At 41.5% G+C, this 18,908-nt stretch overlaps 1 pseudogene; it reads right to left on the reverse strand.

Annotated features, from left to right (window-relative positions):
- Positions 1-9,475: 9,475 nt before the first annotated feature.
- The window catches only part of LOC116397916 (uncharacterized), a 74,489-nt pseudogene continuing 65,056 nt past the window's right edge, over positions 9,476-18,908 (reverse strand).

The raw sequence follows: 18,908 nt of genomic DNA on the forward strand, positions 1-18,908 counted from the left end.
CTAAAAATGCTCAAAACATAAGCAAACTTAGCATTCACATATAAAGCCCAAAATGTAGTTATATAATATGGTTTTAATGCTTCAGAGTGGCAAATTGGCTTAATAGCACCCCCTACAAAAGTTTGACGAAGCAGCCCTCGCAGTACGTTTCACATAGATTTACAAAATTTGGTAGGCACATGTATCACATGTGGACTTAAAAGAAAGTCTATTGGAGCCATGCTCTAAACCCAACCGGAAGTCAGCCATTTTGAATTTTTTATGAATTTTCCATTTTGTGCCATTCGCCATGAAAGAGGAAGTTGTTGTAACTCCAAGGTACTTAATTCAATCTGCCCCAAACTTGTTATGCATGATGCTGGTCCAGGCTTGAGCACATTTCCATGCCAACATTTTCACAAAGTCATAGCGCCACCCACTGCAAAAGGAAATTACAAGTTTTATACTTTGATGTACTCAGACTAGGAAGTTGCCCAGATCAGTCTCAAATTTGGTAAGGTAAGCCGAAAGACATTGATGATGCTTCATCATGAATATTGTGAGTTGTCATTAAACGGTGTTTTCTGTGGCTTATGATGCTCAACAAGCCTTGGAACTTTCCCCAGGTGTCATAGGTGATGGAAAAAAAGGCTGTTTGGCTTGACCCTTTCAAATTGCCTCGATAGCGACCCCTACAAATTTTCAAAAACGCAGCCCCAGCGCTACGTTTGACCTACATCTATGAAATTTGGTAGGCACATGTATCACATGCAGACTTAAAAAAATATCTTGGGTCCATGCTCAAAAATTAACGGGAAGTCGGCCATTTCGATTTTTGTGTGAATTTTCCCTTGATTTCTAGTCGCTATACTTTAATGAACTCCTCCTAAGGACTTTGTCAGATCCACCTGTCAGGTCTACACAGTTCAGCGCTCCCGCCGCTGGGGGCGAGGTCTTCAGTACCTGGTGGACTAGGAAGGATACGGTCCGGAGGGGAGGCAATGAAACCTGGCAATGATCGTAACATCTGCGACCCCCAAATCATTGGCAGGGTTTCATCAACAGCACCCGGAACAACCTTCGAGGACTAAGACGCCTGCCGGGAACACCCAGCAGGTTCCCTGTGTGGACAATGAGGGCCCTGCCTCCGGGCCCGAAGAACCCTACCTCCAGACCCCCTCCACCCACCCGGCTGTGGACTCTGACTCTGTGGCCTCGGAGGAGTTCTAACCCTCCTCCGGGCCCCCACCGCCCTCCCTTGGGAGGCATTTCTGTTTTGTTTTTTGTTGTTTTTGGGACTTCTGGAGCCGTCCCTTGAGGGGGGGGGGGGGGTTCTGTCACAGCTCTGCCACTACTATCCGGTTTTTATATCTGTCACTCACCGAATCAGCTTATTCAGTGCACCTGCTAGTCACACCCACCTCATCAGCTCATCATTCTCACCTGCTCACTCTGCTGCACCCACTATTTAGACCCCAGTCACACACTCACTGCCAGATCGTTCTACGCATTCATGTCAGACCTTCCAGCGAATACCCTCCGACTGATTTCCCGTTAACGACCCTGCCTGTTTTGGACTTATCCGCCTTGCCTCTGCCCCGGTAATTCACTCAGTCTTCTGTCCCCGACCACAAGATCCTGCCGCTGTTTCCTCGGGATTCTGTCTGCCTTAACGGCTTGTCGTTCTACCGTGTGGGAGTATCCATTTGTGCTTATCAAAGACTGTTACCTGTTGTGTGTCCAGAGGAAAATAAAGCTTTGATTCCAACTATCCAGTGTCTGTCGTACTGCTCCTGGTTCCTTACCACACCAGTTACACAAAGACAATACTGTTTACACTGTGCTGACATATGCAACAAACACAAATGAGTCAAACCAATACATTGAATTGCCATGCAAATTCCCAATCACTACTGTTTATGGTATCAATTTGCATGCATATGGGACAAAGATTGTAAAAAAAAGTGATGTAATATACGTTTGTCATTTTTGTATTTGTATCAACCTTGATGTCCAAATCATTGCCTTGTTCCACTTTATCTTCACTGTCTAGCTTTTCACCACTGTCAAGCACTTCACAAGCATCATCACCTTGTACTTTGAGCAGCCAATCAGCCAACATATCCAGTAAATGGTATGAAACCTTTAAAGTTCCATGGGATCAAATGCCAGAGGAAGTGCAGTCAGCCATTGCCAGCAGCAAGAGACCTGCTCCTGACAAGCGACGCCAGATGATACGGATCATTGTGGATGAAATTAGAAAGTACGAGGCTAACCCCACATGCAATGATTCTCTCATAATCTGCCGAAACATGGTTAAGCAGTACAAAAATAGTTTTGCCGATATGACACCAGGAGGAGTCATCATTTGTGGTTTTACTTCCCTCCTTTCGCAAGTGAAAACAGGAATTGAGAACATGAACCATGCAGGGACATTAAAACGACTCAGATCATCATGACCGTCTGAAGGACAACTGCAGAGGCCAACTGATTCTTACAAAGGCTCACAATTTCAGCTGGAACTGCCACCAGAAGAAACAACTGAGACAGTGGAGCAGAAGCGGCAACAATTGGTGAACTTCTACAGCCAGAAAAGTATTCATGGTGGTGAGAAGGTGGTGTGGCAGTGATAAACCTCATGAAAACAATATTCTGTCTAGCCACATCCAATCAGTCTTCAGCCCCTTCCATTGAAGATTTCAGAATGCAGTGTCCTTACCTTTTTACCCAAAGGGGCATTTACTGTCACTTCGAGTTACTAACTAACAATAACGTGTTGCATGCCTTGGAGCTATCCATTGAAGAATGTGGAAAAGAAATGGAGAAGTATTTAAGGATAAAAGCAAAGAACACAGATGTACAATCCGTTGTCTCCCAGGGTGAAGGTGGGAATTTGACTCTTCGCGTCATCCAGCTTCTGGTGGCCTCCTTTAATGAGGGAACAGAGGGACTGATACTCCTTGCTGATGTAAGTTGTTTTTCATGTCTACTATTACTGTACACACAATTTAACTCTTAATTTAGATACCATTGTCCATGTTCTATAAATGTCTGCCACTTCGGTCGACATTAAGCGCACCCTGACCCTTCCAGCCAGTCCACGACTGATACTGCTGGGTAAGTGTCACATAAGTTAGACAGAATAACTTATGTTCTTTACTACATGCCTGTCTTTCTAATTTCTTTTTCATGTATCTGTCTCATAAATGTATGTTTTGCTGTGCTCTCCAATAGATATTGTTCTCTCATTGATGTTTTTGCCACCCCAAGTCATGGAAAAAAATTATTTCTAGCAGTATAAGTTACGATAGTGTAAATAGAGTATTAAAGGGGAAATATATAGCTCAAAACTTAATCAGCCAATCCCAATACTTTAAAAATGCCTGGATAGGGCCATGATTCCTATATTTGATATGGTTTCAGAACACTGACTCTAATTGTTGTCTGCATTAGTTGCTGGTGAGGAAGTCACAATTGGACGCTGGATGATCAGCATTGAAAGCCACATCGTCTGTGAAGGCATCCAACCAAGCTTCATCACAGGTCTTGCTGCAGTTTTCTCCAGCTACTATGTGTTCAACTTCGATACTAAGAGGAAGCTGCAAGGACACTGGAGTTTGTTCAAAGGTAAATCTTCTGCAGTCTTAAATATTGTTTGTATATATTTTCTGTTAATATGTTGCAAAAGGATTGAACTTCTAGCCTTGATGTGAGAACATGTAGAACAAAAATCAGAGCTTGTATGGATGAAATAGAATAATAATTAAAGCTGCGAGCATCATTGATCGGGCCCTCGCAACTTCACGCACGTCGAGGGTACTAGCAGGACTCTGGTCATCCATTTCTGTGACAGTCATACACTGCGTGCACGAGTTAAATGGTATTTCCTGGTACTGGCAGGACTCTGGGCCGTCACACTCTGCGTGCACGAGTGAGATATCTCCTGCGTAGACCAGCAGCGTAGCAAGATCATGTTGCCAGGTCTTAAGCCTCAAATGGTTTGAGTGTACATCCGATACAATCACAAATGTAAGCCTTTAAAGATCATTAAGAAAATGAATGTGCGTGAATGTGCTTCAGTGTTTGTAACATAACAGACTGTCAGTTTACTGGGATGGGGTTCAACTCCCTGCAGTGTCCTGCTGATTGTATTTGGACTTACATGAAAGTTAACTAAACAGTAGTGCCATTTGCTGTTACTTGAACACTTTAATTTAACACTGTTTTCATTTTAAGTTCTTCTGTAACTTTAGATTGTAGTGTGAAGCATTCATTATAACGTTTAACCTGATTGTCACAAAGAAGCTCTGGACAGATCATTTATACTAATGCCCACTGACATGGTTTGAAAATCCACTGTCATCTAACTTTTGCTCTCCAAGCATCTTAGTTTGCACATATTTAGATCAGAGAAGTCTTTTTCTCATGGTGTGCCCACAAACCCTTTCAATAAGTTCAGTGTTTGGGCCGCTGTAATTATAGAATCCTGCTTACGTCCGTGCTTATTAGTAGGTGGCGCTATGCCTATGAGTGGCATGCAGTAGTCCTAAAGCCATGACGGTCAACAAGCATGTCAAGTTTGGGACAGTTTTGACAAGGTACAGTCGAGTTACAACAGCTTGATGGATGATGGCGAACCATGTAAAATGGCCATCACACCATATCCATGTCATTCGATGAAACCTAAAGCTTTTAGTAACTTTTAATCGCTAAGGTCTTTAGATTGTTCTGACCAAATTCTAAACTGATCGGAATAATTCCCTAGGAGGAGTTCGTAGTAAAGCACCTGGAAATGGAAAAAAAAGCGAGAAATTCATACAAAATTCAAAATGGATGACTTCCGGTTGGGTTTAGAGCATGGACCCCTAAGACTTTTTTTTAAGTCTACATGTGATACACCTGCTTTCCAAATTGTATACATCTAGGTGAAACGTACTGCAAGGGCTGCATCGTTGAAATGTTGTAGGGGGCGCTATCGAGCCGACTTGCCACACTGAAACATTAAAATCACATTAGATAACAACATTCAGGATTTTAAATGTGTTTGGCAAGTTTGATTATGTTTTGAGTATTTTTAGCCCCTCAAAAACACCTTAATCTTTCATGGCGAAGAATGCGTCGCCATGGCAATGTCTTTTCACGAAACCACAACCTTTGAGTAACTTTTCATCACAAAGGTCTTTAGATTGTTCTGACCAAATTTGAAGTTGATCTGATTAATTCCCTAGGAGGAGTTCGTTAAAGTAAAGCGCCTGGAAATGACAAAAACAACACTGGAAATTCATACAAAATTCAAAATGGATGACTTCCGGTTGGGTTTATGGCATGACTCCAAGAGACTTTTTTTTAAGTCTACATGTGATACATCTGCTTACCAAATATTATACATCTAGGTGAAACGTACTGCGAGGGCTGCTTCGTTGAAATTGTGTAGGGGGCGCTATTGAGCCGATTTGCCACTCTGAACCAATAAAATCATATTATATAACTACATTTTGGGCTTTAAATGTGTATGCCAAGTTTGCTTATGTTTCGAGCATTTCTAGCCTCTCAAAAACACCTTAATTTTTCATGGTGAAGACTGCATCGCCACGGCAACGGCGTTCGACGAAACATCAAAAGCTTCATGAACTGGCATGATGAACTTCTTACATTTGTGTGGAAGTAACTTGATGTTGATCTGATTTACCTACTAAGAGAAACAAGCCAAAGTATAAAGACTTTAATTGACTGTTACCAGTAGGTGGCGCTATGACTATGATTCAAAATTGGCCTGCAAATGTCTTCAGGACTGGAGTCTAATCAAACATGTGAAATTTGGTAAAGATCTGATGATGTGGAGTCGACTTACATCAGTTTATTTCTTCATGGCGAAGGATCGAAACTCGCCGAGCCACCACGTCGCCGCCCTTTGACAACTTCTTACAATCTTCACAATGAAGCATTATCAAGGTCTTAAGGCTTTTCTGACAACATTTTAGAGGGATAGTATTAATCTGCGAGGAGCAGGATGTCAAAGTACACAACTTACAACTTCCAGTTGCCACTAGGTGGCGCTATTACTATGATTCTAAATTGTCTTATAGATGTGTTCCGGGTCAGGATGTTTTGGAGCAGATTAGACAATGTATAGCCGAGTTACAACAACTTCCTCTTTCGCGGCGAATGGTGTTTTTTTGACGCCAGGCCACGGACACAGAGTTCGATAACTTTTTGATCTTTGAGTAACTTTTCACTGCCAAGGTCTCAAGAGCATACTGACCAAATCTGAAGTCAATCGGGTCAAATCTCTGGGAGGAGTTCGTTAAAGTATGACGCCTTGAAATGGTCAAAAAACGTGATAAAAGTCAAAATGGCCGACTTCCTGTTTGGTTTAATGAAAAACTCCAAGAGGATTTTTTGTGCGTATCATCACGTTCCACATACCTACCAAATTTCATACAGCTAGGTGAAACCCAATGTTGGGGCTACTCAATAGGGGGCGCTATCGAGCCAATATTTCATACTTGCTGATTGGGGTTGGACACCCCAATCAGACTGCAATTTTCGCAAATTCTGGCTTGCGTGCCAAATTTCGACATTTTCCCAAGCACCTCCTTTTTGCGACGAAACACTAAGAATAAGAATAATAATAATAAACAATCGAAAAACAATAGGTCCTCCGCTCCGACTACGTCGGTGCTCGAGCCCTAATAATAATAAACAATCGAAAAACAATAGGTCCTCCGCTCCGACTACGTCGGTGCTCGGGCCCTTATAACAAACATTCGAAAAACAATAGGTCCTCCGCTCCGACTACGTCGGTGCTCGGGCCCTAATTATATCAATTGAGAGTGATATAATTAGTTTGTAGACATTTTGTAATAGTATTCAGCATATATAAATTTGACCTACTGGTGATAGGCGAAAAGTTGAGGGAACATCAAGGTTATTTTGAAGCATCCTCTGGGTACTTTAGATATACCAAAGTAAGTAGGGTTCATCCCCTAGGGACTATGCATGTCTAGGGAGAATATCATATGAATTGATTCATTAGATACCGCCCAGAACAGACCGTCAGACCAAAATGATGGGTTTAACGTGATTTGCATTGGTGTTTCCTTTATACTTTTACGGTTACGAGTACAAGGTCGCCGTGTTTTTTCTTTTCCAAACCCACCAGCTGGCGGGAGCTGATTTAAGCAATCAGCTTCCTATATGTTAAGGTCCACACAATGTACTGCTGATATTTGGGAAGTGAGTTTGTTGGCTCCTCTGCCTAGCCTGTGGGACCACGAAATTTCTACAAATTCAAATATTTGCTTGTCTGACATTTTGAACCACTAAAATGCAAAGCCGCCCAATACAAGTTTTAAGTTGAAATTTCCTACCACACCAAAAGTCAACAGTATGTACGATACAGTATGTGTGGTGTATTCTCACCAAGTTGGATAATTGATAGCACAACTCTTGGTGTTGTTAATTGGTACACTAATTGGACCAATTCATTAGTTTAGAAAGCATGGAGGGAAACAACAGCCAGGTCTTGGAACACTCACTCACTGAAGGCTCCCCACTAACTATATTTTCTCCCGTCTCCAGTCTACCATATTTATTGTGACACTAGCACTTTATTGCCGATATAAACAAAATGGCCCAAGGAAATAATGCTGCAGCTTCTATGCATAAAAGTCTGTTACCGCAGATATAATATGAGAAAGACTCAGCAAAATAAGAGAGCAGGCTTTGTTTTCTTTAAGCAGTGCATAAAGTAGGTCATGAATTTCAGAAGTGCAGATTACTATTTCCACACTCATTCCCATTAATCAACACTTCCGCCATCGAGTCCCACCAGAGAAAACAATGAATAAGAGCATGTTAATTTGCAATTAATCTATTAATCAAATGGCGCATGAAGAAGTACCTCCGACACAGCATGGGTGGTGGGACAGCATCCAGGGGGTTGTGGTAGTGAGCAAAATGCGTCCACATCCCCTTATCTGGGAAACACTGGCAAGTTGGGCTGTGCTTTAGATGAGTGGATGTTTTATTAAGGTGAAGGATTAAGAATATACTGACTTAAAATAAGAGATTCACGATCACACTATAAAAAGTGAATGAAGAAAAAAAGGTAGGGGTGATGCGTGGAATTGTTGATTTCAGGAAGTCATTATGAAGCATGTAGTTCCCACGTGACCCCTGACAAGATTGAGAAAATATATTTTTTCATGTTGATTAAAGAATGGCTGATAAGTTATTGTTTGCATCTCATGTAATGGTAATATTTTACGTAGTATATATTTTTACTTACGTAGTATATATTTCTACTCAGTATATTGTATTCATGCATAAGTAACTTCACCGTGTCTCTGTTGTGCAGAAGACGAGTTCTCCCTTGCCTGTTCACATAGATAACTAACTGTGTTGTATGAGAATGTTCCAGCGCCAAGGCCTTTGGGCCGCTTGTTTTGGTTGCTGACCGTTTGTTTTTCATTGTTGTTCCTATCAGTCTGAGACCAAAAGTCTGAGACCAAAATGTCTAACATTGGCCATCGGCCCCCACCTTTGCTCATTCTGTATAAAGAAAGCTTGTTCACTTTTTTCGAGGTTCTTCCTCACTGAGACTTTATGCATTCTGTTGTGATGATTGAACCTTCTCTGCGCAGAGAATAAATACTTAAAAGACATCCTGGTTTTTGGTATTATGTATTTCAGCATGAAAAGACTCACGCAAAGCGGATATAGGAATTTTTTACCACCACACTCATCTCAGTTTTTTCCTCATGTAAAAAATGACCACACAAGTCAGTGCTAAATTAAATGACTCATAATTGTGACCATTCTGACTAAGGGTCATGCTAATGTTGCCTTTGTCCCCGCCCCTTCTTGTCATGGGAAATTCAAGCAACAGACAAATACTCACATGACAAAGAAGATAGGCGGAAAGGAACAGGCTAGCAATGGGAAGGCAGTCACAAGTGGACCAATCCAAGATGGCTCCACTACGTAGCAGGCATAGACTGTATATAAGAAGTGGACGTAGTCATCGTGACGTCACCCATTGGCTTGTGGGCTGCCGCTATGACACCTCGAGTTTGACGATTTCGCTGTAGCCATCTTGGAATATGTCTGTCGTCTTTTTGGCTTTTTTGTATCCAATGAATGGAAGTGACCATATTTGGAATACGGAGGAGTGACGTAGAGACGCTGTATACAGCTCTGGTAGTGGTAGCGACCTGTCAATCACAGTAAGCCCGCCCTAAATCATACCCTGCTTTATGGTCTGTTTGACTCTAAATGGACCATTGGAATCATTTACTAAATGAACATCATGCTGTATTGAAGAAGACTTGAAACTAGAGATTGAGACCATAAACTCATGCTTACAATGTTTACTGAGGTAATAAATCAAGAGAGAAGTAGAGTCATTTCCTCATAGACTTCTATACAACCAGAGGAGTCGCCCCCTGATGGACACTAGAGAGAATACAAGTTTTATGACACTTCCGCATTGGCTTCACTTGGCATAACCAGAGGTTGCCATCTGGTAGCAGGTCAGGAACATGTCAAAATACTGGAACAGGGCTGAGGCAGCGGCGGAGATAGGGACCTGGGCGGGAGGCCTGGGAGCTGGACAGCGGCAGTGAGGGGAGGGTGTTTCAGAGACTGTTCAATGAGCCAACAAGCACTTTGTTTGAAGCATACTGACGTTTTTATTTAGTCTGATACTTAAGCATTGTGGGGTTGTAATGTACTTTGCCGCCTCTGTGTGCCAATAATTAGACCTTAGATCTTTACTGTTGTTGATTTTTACAAACTGCTAAGCTCTTGTCTTCCTCATTATCTTCTGTATTAATATCCTTTTTGTAGACTGTCACTGTAAATAAGAGTGATATTTTTGCCACTGTTCGAAACTCTCAAAAACGTGAAGCTTCATTAGCTTTAACAACAGTGCCCTCTGTGGTGGAAAAACTATACAATAGTACAGAGTGAGTCCTATAACACTGAAATAAGGAAACCAGAGAAAAACAAAAACCTTTAAAGTCTTTATTATTTGCGCAAAGAAGACCCAATCATCACAGAGTGCCTGCGTTGTCTGTGGGATGGAGAGTGATCTGTGTGCCATTTGAGTACACTTTTAAAGGGGTCAGAGCATCAAAAGAGAAGGGGGGAGGTGTGTATCTCCAAGACATCTGGTTTGTTTCTAATCTACACATTTTACAATCGTACCCCTAATAAACCATTTGCTGCAGGTCCTATTCTGCACCTCCTGTGGTTTATTACCTCTAAGCTAAACACTCATTGATTACTATCTGCATTCCCTACATCAAAGATCTATGACTGATCTATTCTAAACAACAACACTCACGACAGTTTAGATTTACGATTTATCTAACCTAAACATGCTTGCAGCACACAGTTCCAGATTCTTCCTTTGAAGGGAACTGTGTTACTACAGTACAACCCAGACATTCATCCCAAACTCTTTCTTAAAGGGAAGATTTGCCACCTTTTATTTGGATGTCCAATCAGAATTGGTAGATACACAGACACTACATCTGACTGCATAACATAGTTGAAGGTACAAAAACATGCTGAAAGGTCTTCTCTATTATTCCCTATAATGGCAGACCACATCAGACACAAAAGAAACCAGACAGTCAGTTAAATATAACTCCATATATTAATATAAAGCAAATTCATACGGCATAGGATTGCAGCACACAAAACAAAAACTGTGAGGCTCCCGCTGTACTCCGGCACAATAAACTAAACATTTACAAACTATCACTCAAACCCCAAGTCCTATCAGTTCCAAAGTTCCTTAAAGTAACGCAAAACAGCCCAATGACAACAAACAAATCCCCAAAACAAAGTCAACAACAGGTGGAAGCGTGGCAAGACGCCACGGTTCCTTTGTTCACAGAACTCACGCAACCTCACCAACGCCTGTTTAGCTGGTGGTGCTCTGTGCCGTTTTCCGTTGAAGTCTCAAGCTTAGTCATCAATGAAACGCTTGCTTCGGATCATTTTTGCAGAGCAATCGCCGGCAATTCGTGCACTCGGAGTCCACTAAACATTGCTTGCTTCCCTTTGTCTGCCCACACAATCTCCTCTCGCGTCACTTCCCCCCCATCAGAATTCATACAAGCCAGGTAAACATAAAATAATAAGAATAACAATAACAGACCCTATTCCTATCCTGTGTAATAATAAAAGGCAACTAATAACATTCATAAGTACAGCACTATTATATAGGTGAAGGAAAATAATAACCCATAGGTTCCCCATTCACAATTGCTGTACACACAGGCAGACTTCGGCAATCATTACAGAGTACCAGCATGCATTGCACATGATCGGGGAGTTAGCCACTTCTGATAAATAAACAAAATAAATTCACAAAATGTCAAGGAAGTAATTATTCCGCTCACGTTTTTCAGAGGCAGACCATTAAATTAGAAAAGTACAATGACAACAATTGGCCAAAATCGCGCTTCTGGTCTTGGTCTTCTTTTCCAGTTGATCTTCAGGATCCTGAAGATCTTCAGCACACCTTTCATAACGCACACACGGCTCGCTCTCTGGGTTGTCATCAGTGACAGCATCAAACAAAAACTGCCCACGCTAACATTAAATACAGCAGAAATATTCTGTTTCTGTTGGCACCAGAGATTTATTTGAATAAAGGAACCACCAGTTAGTGTTTGCTCTTGGCAGCTCAGGTTCTGGAGTGTCCTAGTAGAACATATCCTCCTGCAGCTAATCCTGTCTAATTGTCTAATCCTCCTTTTAAGGGGTTTTGACTATCAAATTTTCCTCCTCTGTTTTTGAGAAACAGACCACTTAGCAGGACGACAAAATGCTTTAAACATTGCAGTTTTACTTATCTCATTCACAGTGTTTATGCTCCTTGCCGGCACACAGTGGCAATTACTAATGCGGTACCATTTGATTGGAAATGTATAAGAATATGTAAGTAAGTAGTACGTATACATATTAATAATAATAATAGAAATTGAATTGTTTAAAAAATAACGTAGTAAGTAATGAAAATAATAAGATTACTCATTATCAGGTACAGAGACCATCTTTCTCCTGCATTCATCAAGGTAGTGTATAGCCTATGTGTGTGTGCTGATTATCATTGTCCTCCAGTAAATTCACCCTGGTCACATGGGGCTCGAGGTCATTGTTTTGTGAGGAACAAAGCTGACAACAAGCAGAGCAATATGAGATGCAGAGCATTTACAAAGCTCAGGATGAATAATAGTAACCACAAGAAATGTGTATGTTATGTGTTAGACACTGTCAGCAAGCGAGAGTGGCTCCTTCAGCTGTTCTGATCATGTACATCAGGACGTTCTTCAAAGACAGCTTCTGAAGCTGTGCAGGTATAGGTCAAAGGAAGCTATTGACAGGCTCCACCGCCCCATGGTTACCGCTGAGAGTTTGAGTTGGAGCTGATGCAGTTGACCCCCCACCGGGAGTGCTAGCTTACATGCTAATGAGGAACTAAACACAGTGTTTCCATGGGCAATCACACTCCTGTTTCATCTGCCGCCAGATAGGATTGATCAGTACGTGTGTGGCGGCAATGTTTTTAACCGACTCTGAGAGAAAAGAAGAGTCTGCTAAGAAAATGCTGAAGGAAAATAAGAACCAAGTGGCCTTGCATACCACTAAATGTACCCAAAGTAAAACAATGCTTTAGTTGAACTGGACAAATCAGAGAAGGAGACAAAACAAACCAATTCAAAAAAACACTGTACATATTTACACTGCATCAGTGGCAAATTGCCAGCAAGATGTGTCACCACTTCAACCTCAGTTTCACCTTTTCGCATAATTAGGGCCCGAGCAACGACGTAGTCGGAGCGGAGGACCTATTGTTCTTCCAATGTTTATTCAGTGTGGCTTTGTGGCACAAAGGCAGTAAAACTGCCTGTGCTAAAGCACACTGACTGTAATCCTGCGGGCATAATAATAATAATCTTTATCCAAAAGTTTGGCGCGCTTCTCCTCACACAGCGTTGCCAACACCTGTGCAAAAAGTACATCAAAACGTGCAGCCTGATCGGGAATAGTGTGCTCAGTATTTTTCGGAGAGATTCGCCCAGCGGTTTTCCCGAAAATCCCAAAAAACGGAGCAACATTTCTCCATTCAATTGAATGGGGTTTTGGTGTGAAGACAGCAAAAAAACACTTAACTTTGGGCCCATATTGACTAGCCATACATTAACGTAGAAACATGATTCAAAGTTTAAAACGTAGACAAAACGCTGGACGTTATTGAGCCAAATGGACATTTTGATAGCTAGCACAGTTTTCATTAAATCAGATTAAATTTCAGGAAAATTTTGGGTCCGTTTCAGATTTTATAATGGGTGTGTATTGCATGGCTCGTTAAGAGCTAGAGTTAACCGTCAGAGTGGAGTGCATGAAAATATTCAGTGATTTTTCCAAACAAATTGCTCCAGGTCCCACAATTTTTACTCTTTATACATTGTTGGCCCAAAAGCTTGGAAATGTTTATGCTGGTCGCAGTAAAGTGTCTATGGAATCCAACGGACTTACACATTCGGCTCAAAGAGCCGCAGAGCAACATGAACTCCAACCAACTGCTCCATTAGACTCCATGTTAAATCTCACCACTAATTTCTCAAAGAAAGCAGACGGTACCAGTTTTGTCTATTGCTCTGGAGCTCACATTTTTAACACCACAAACATAAAAACCACATTAACGTGTTTGGCAGAGTCTTATCTTTCTCACGGTATCCATATTTTGGCACTCAGACTCCTGCTTTTTGATAAAAAGGTTTTGTTCAAAATCACTGTTTACTGTAACGTTTCTGCCTCTAAGACCAGGTGCGTCCTCACCATGGCAACCAGTTACACGCAGGCACGCTCTCTCTCTCTGTCTGTCTCTACACACATAACTTGGAGATATTCAGTCAAAGGCATTGTTAGACCTCCTCTCTGTCTGTCTGTCTGTCTGTCTGTCTGTCTCACTCACTCACTCTGTCTCTCTATTTCTCTCTCTATCATACAGTCATTCAGGTCTTAGATATTTTTAGAGAATCCCCCCCCCCTCCCATTTCAAAATAAAAGCCCCAGAGACTGAATTCTAACTGAAATGCTTGTGATGAAGCCTGTCATTTAATAACCTCTGTGTTTGTGTGTCAAACATTCTGAATATGTCTCCTCTCACCCTCTCTTACCAACCCAGTCCCACCCTTTCAAAATAAAAGCCCCATAGAGTAACTGTATCTTAATATGAATCTCAGAATGAGGTTCGTACAGAAATGATGGGAGCCTTCCAAAGGCTTCTCAAACAAAGATGTATATGTCCAGTACAGAAATGACGGGAGCCATTTGTGGACTGTCCATCACGAATACAAGATTCAATCCAAGATTTTGAATCTAAAATGCAGAAAATAGAGTAGCGCTATCTCAATTGAACCTGAATGACACTACCGGTAACATTGGCGTGTATATATATTGCGACGTCTTCGGGCAGTAGAAGCCACACTGTCAAAATTTCGTGCGAAATTTTCTAGTTATTATTAGGGCCCGAGCACCGACGTAGTCAGGTTTTGCGAAAATTGCAATCTGATTGGGGTGGCTAGCTGCGGTATGAAATATTGGCTCGATAGCGTCCCCTATTGAGTAGCCCCAACATTGGGTTTCACCTAGCTGTATGAAATTTGGTACGTATGTGTAACGTGATTGGACATACAAAAAATCCTCTAGAGTTATGGCCATTTTGAATTTGATGGCGTTTTTTGACCGTTTCAAGGCGCCATACTTTAACGAACTCCTCCCAGAGATTTAACCCGATTACCTTCAGATTTGGTCAGTATGCTCTTGAGATCATGGCAGTGAAAAGTTACTCAAGGATCAAAATGTTATCGAACTATGTCTCCGTGGCATGGCGGCAATAAAACCACTATTCGCCATGAAACGGGAAGTTGTTGTAACTCGGCCATACATTGTCTAATCTTCTAAATTTCTCATGTCATAACATCCTGACCCTGAAGACATCTAAATGAGAATTTAGAATCATAGTAATAACGCCACCTAGAGGCAACAGGAAGTTATAGGTTGTGTACTTTGACATCCTGCTCCACAGATTAATCAGATCCCTCTGAAGCCTTACGACCTTGATAATGCTTCATTGTGAAGACTAAGAATTTGTTGAAGGGCGGCGACGTGACAACTTGGCGAATTTCGATCCTTCACCGTGAAGAAATAAACTTATGTAACTCGACTCCACATCATCAGATCTTTTCCAGATTCTACATGTTTGATGAGACTCCAGTCCTGAAGACATCTACAGGCCAATTATGTATAATAGTCACAGCGCCACCTACTGGTAACAGAAAGTTAAAGTCTATACTTTGGCTTGCTTCTCTTAGTAGGTAAATCAGATCAACATCAAATCAGGTCCACAGAAATGTAAGAAGTTCATAATGCCAGTTCACGAAGCTTTTGATGTTTCGCCGAACACCGTGGCAACGCAGTCTTCGCCGTTAAAAACGAAGGTGCTTTTGAGAGGCTACAATTTGTCGTAAAATAAGCGAACTTGGTAGACTGATTTAAAGTCCAAAATGTAGTTACATATTATGGTTTTAATGCTTCAGAGTGGCAAGTCGGCTCTATAGCGCGCCCGACAAAATTTCGACAAAGCAGCCCTTACAGTACGTTTGACCAAGATGTATGAAATTTGGAAGGCACATGTATCACATGTGGACTTAAATAAAAGTCTCTTGGGGCCATGCCCTGAACCCAACCCAAGTCAGCCATTTTGAATTTTGTATGAATTTCTAGTGTCGTTTTTTTCAATTTCCAGGCGCTGTACTTTAATGAACTCCTCCTAGGTAAATAATCAAATCAACTTCAAATTTGGTCAGAACAATCTAAAGACCTTAGTGAATAAAAGTTACTAAAAGCTTTAGGTTACATCGAACGACGTGGATATGGTGTGGCAGCCATTTTACATGGTACACCATCATCCATCAAGCTGTTGTAACTCGACTGTACTTTGTCAAAACTGTCCCAAACTTGACATGCTTGTTGACTGTCATGGCTTTAGGACTACTGCATGCCAATGTTAACTCATAGGCATAGCGCCACCTATTGATAAGCACAGACGTAAGCAGGATTCTATAATTAAAGCGGCCCAAACACTGAACTTATTAAAAGGGTTGTGGGCACACCATGAGAAAAAGACTTCTCTGATCTAGTTATGTGCAAACTAAGATGCTTGGAGAGCAAAAGTTAGATAACAGTGGATTCTCAAACCACGTCTGTGGGCATTAGTATAAATGATCTGTCCAGAGCTTCTACATGAGATTCAGGTAAAATGTTACAATGAATGCTTCACACTGCAATCTAAAGTTACAGAAGAGCTTAAAATGAAAACAGTGTTAAATTAAAGTGTTCAAGTAAAAGAAAATGGCACTACTGTTTTGTTAACTTTCATGTAAGTCCAAATACAATCAGCAGGACACTGCAGGGAGTTGAACCCCATCCCAGTAAACTGACAGTCTGTTATGTTACAAACACTGAAGCATATTCACGCACATTCATTTTCTTAATGATCTTAACAGGCTTATGTGAGAAATTTAAGTTCAAAAGCATTCCGAGTATGTTTAATGGCAACCATAGTGGTGGATATTATATGTTACAGTATATTTACTGATAGAAGTTTTAAACCAAAAAGCATAGTCATTGAATGTATTGAACACTGAGTATAGTCATTGAATGTATTGAACACTGTAAGTATAGTCACTGAGATTAGATGAAAGCTAGGAGAGAGAGGGATTTTTGCAGGAGACGGCCATATATGGTAATTGATGAGCCAAGCAGAGACACCATTTTCAGGAAGGAAGCAGGAAATGGTCAAGGGGAAGACACGCTGGCTTCAACTGAGGATGGACCATCGGGTAAGAGGCCAAGGAGGTGCTTATTGGATTTCAGCCAATCACTGAGCTGATATGGGACAGTTCAGGGACACATTTGAAACAAAGGACAGTGTTTCACAGGAGAAAAATCAGATCTCGTGCCTTCGCTGTACAGCTAAGCGATGAACGGGCCCTCGCAATCTGCAGCGCGTCGGGGATGCCGGTGGGACTCCGGCCTGCGCGTCCGAGAACGTCCGCGACCATCGGACGGCGCGTCCGCAACCGAGACGTTTTTAATCCCGCGTGGACCGCCTGATGTTGGAAATGATGCTTTGCAAATAGTCCGATGCTTCCTGTATCCTCTGCCTGGCACTACAGAATGTGTGCAAACATGCATCATGTGTCAAATGTGAACCACATTGTGTAAAAGTCATGTAAATCAGAGGTGTTTGTCACAAAATCCAGATTTCCTTTCGCCAGCAGGTGGCGCTGTTAGTATTGGGGGAAATTAGCTTGTAGACATCCTCAGGCCATGAGTGTTATCAAGCATGAGAAGTTTGAGACTGTTTGGAACAAGTCCAGTTGAGTTACATCAGCTTTTTTCATGGGGAATCACGTAAAGTAGCCGCCCGCTACGGCTAAACGATTCATTCAAACGTAAAGCTTTTGATAAATTTTAATCACAACGGTCTTGACATGGAACTGACAAAATTTAAAGTGGATCTGATGAAGTCCCTAGGAGGAGTTCGTTAAAGTATAGCGACTAGAAATAGGCCAAAATCTATTGAAAAATGACATATATGAAACTCGACGACTTTGGGTAGGGTTTAGAGCATGGTCCCAAGAGACTTATTGTTAAGTCTCCATAGGATACATGTTCCTACCAACTTTCATACATGTAGCTGAAACATAGCGCTGGGGCTGCTCTTTTGAAATATTGTAGGGGGCGCTATAGAGGCAATTTAAAACGACCAAGCCAAAAACCCATATACACTATGTCTGCCTATGACCTATGTACGAAGTTTCAGGAGTTTTTGAGCATCCCAACCCACTAAACCATCAGCTTCCTTTTTCATGGCGAACGATGGGTCGCCACGGCAACAGCCTTCAACGAAAACGCACAATATTCATGATGATGCATCATCAATGTCTTAAGGCTATCCTTTCCAAATTTGAGACTCATCAGGTCACCTGGCTAGGAGGTATAAATAACAGTATAGAATATTGCATTTCCTTTAGCCAGTAGGTGGCGCTATGAGTTATTGAAATATTTTCAATTTAAGTATGTTCAGGCTTGAAGTAGCATCATGCATAAGAAGTTTTGTGCAGATTGGATAATGTACCTTGGAGTTATAACAACTTATAAGAACTTATTTTTTCAAAAACAATGAGGCAAAATGGCCGCCACACCACGTCAAGATTCTTCGATGAAAGTGCACGATTTTCATAAATTTTCATCACAAAGGTCTTAAGAGCATCCTGACCAAAGTAGAAGTTGATCGCATAAATTCTCTAGGAGGAGTTCGTTAAAGTACGAAGGCTGAAATCTGCAAAAAGTGACAAAAAGCACAACTTCGCGGGTTTACTGAATGCAAAACAATTCTCAGGGTATGTTACAGGATGCGATGTGCACATATGCTGCAAATTTTGTAATATTAGGACAAACGGTTGAGAAGTTGTGTATTGATATTAAGCCACGCCCCTAAGAAGTTTATTGGTCCATATCTTGTAAACGCTAATAGGAATCAGAAAGCTTTTGATAACTTTTGATGAAGTAGATCCAGTAATGATCCACAGCAAATTTGGTAGCAATCGGACCCAGCATGTAGGAGGGGATTGCAAAAATGTGTTTTTCACTAAATTCAATATGGCGGAAAATCTAAGTAGGCGGAGCTTAGGGGTCTGAGAGGCTTTTTTGTAGATCTAGCAGAGTCGGACATGTGTGTTGAATTTCAAGTAAATCGGACATACTTGCCGAGGGGCATCGCCGGTCCGATTTGTAGGGGGCGTTAGAGAGCCATTTTAAAATATGACACCTATATC

Source organism: Anarrhichthys ocellatus, unplaced genomic scaffold, assembly GCF_004355925.1.
Source record: "Anarrhichthys ocellatus isolate YVR2014 unplaced genomic scaffold, GSC_Weel_1.0 scaffold75, whole genome shotgun sequence".
NCBI classification, from domain to species: Eukaryota; Metazoa; Chordata; class Actinopteri; order Perciformes; family Anarhichadidae; genus Anarrhichthys; species Anarrhichthys ocellatus.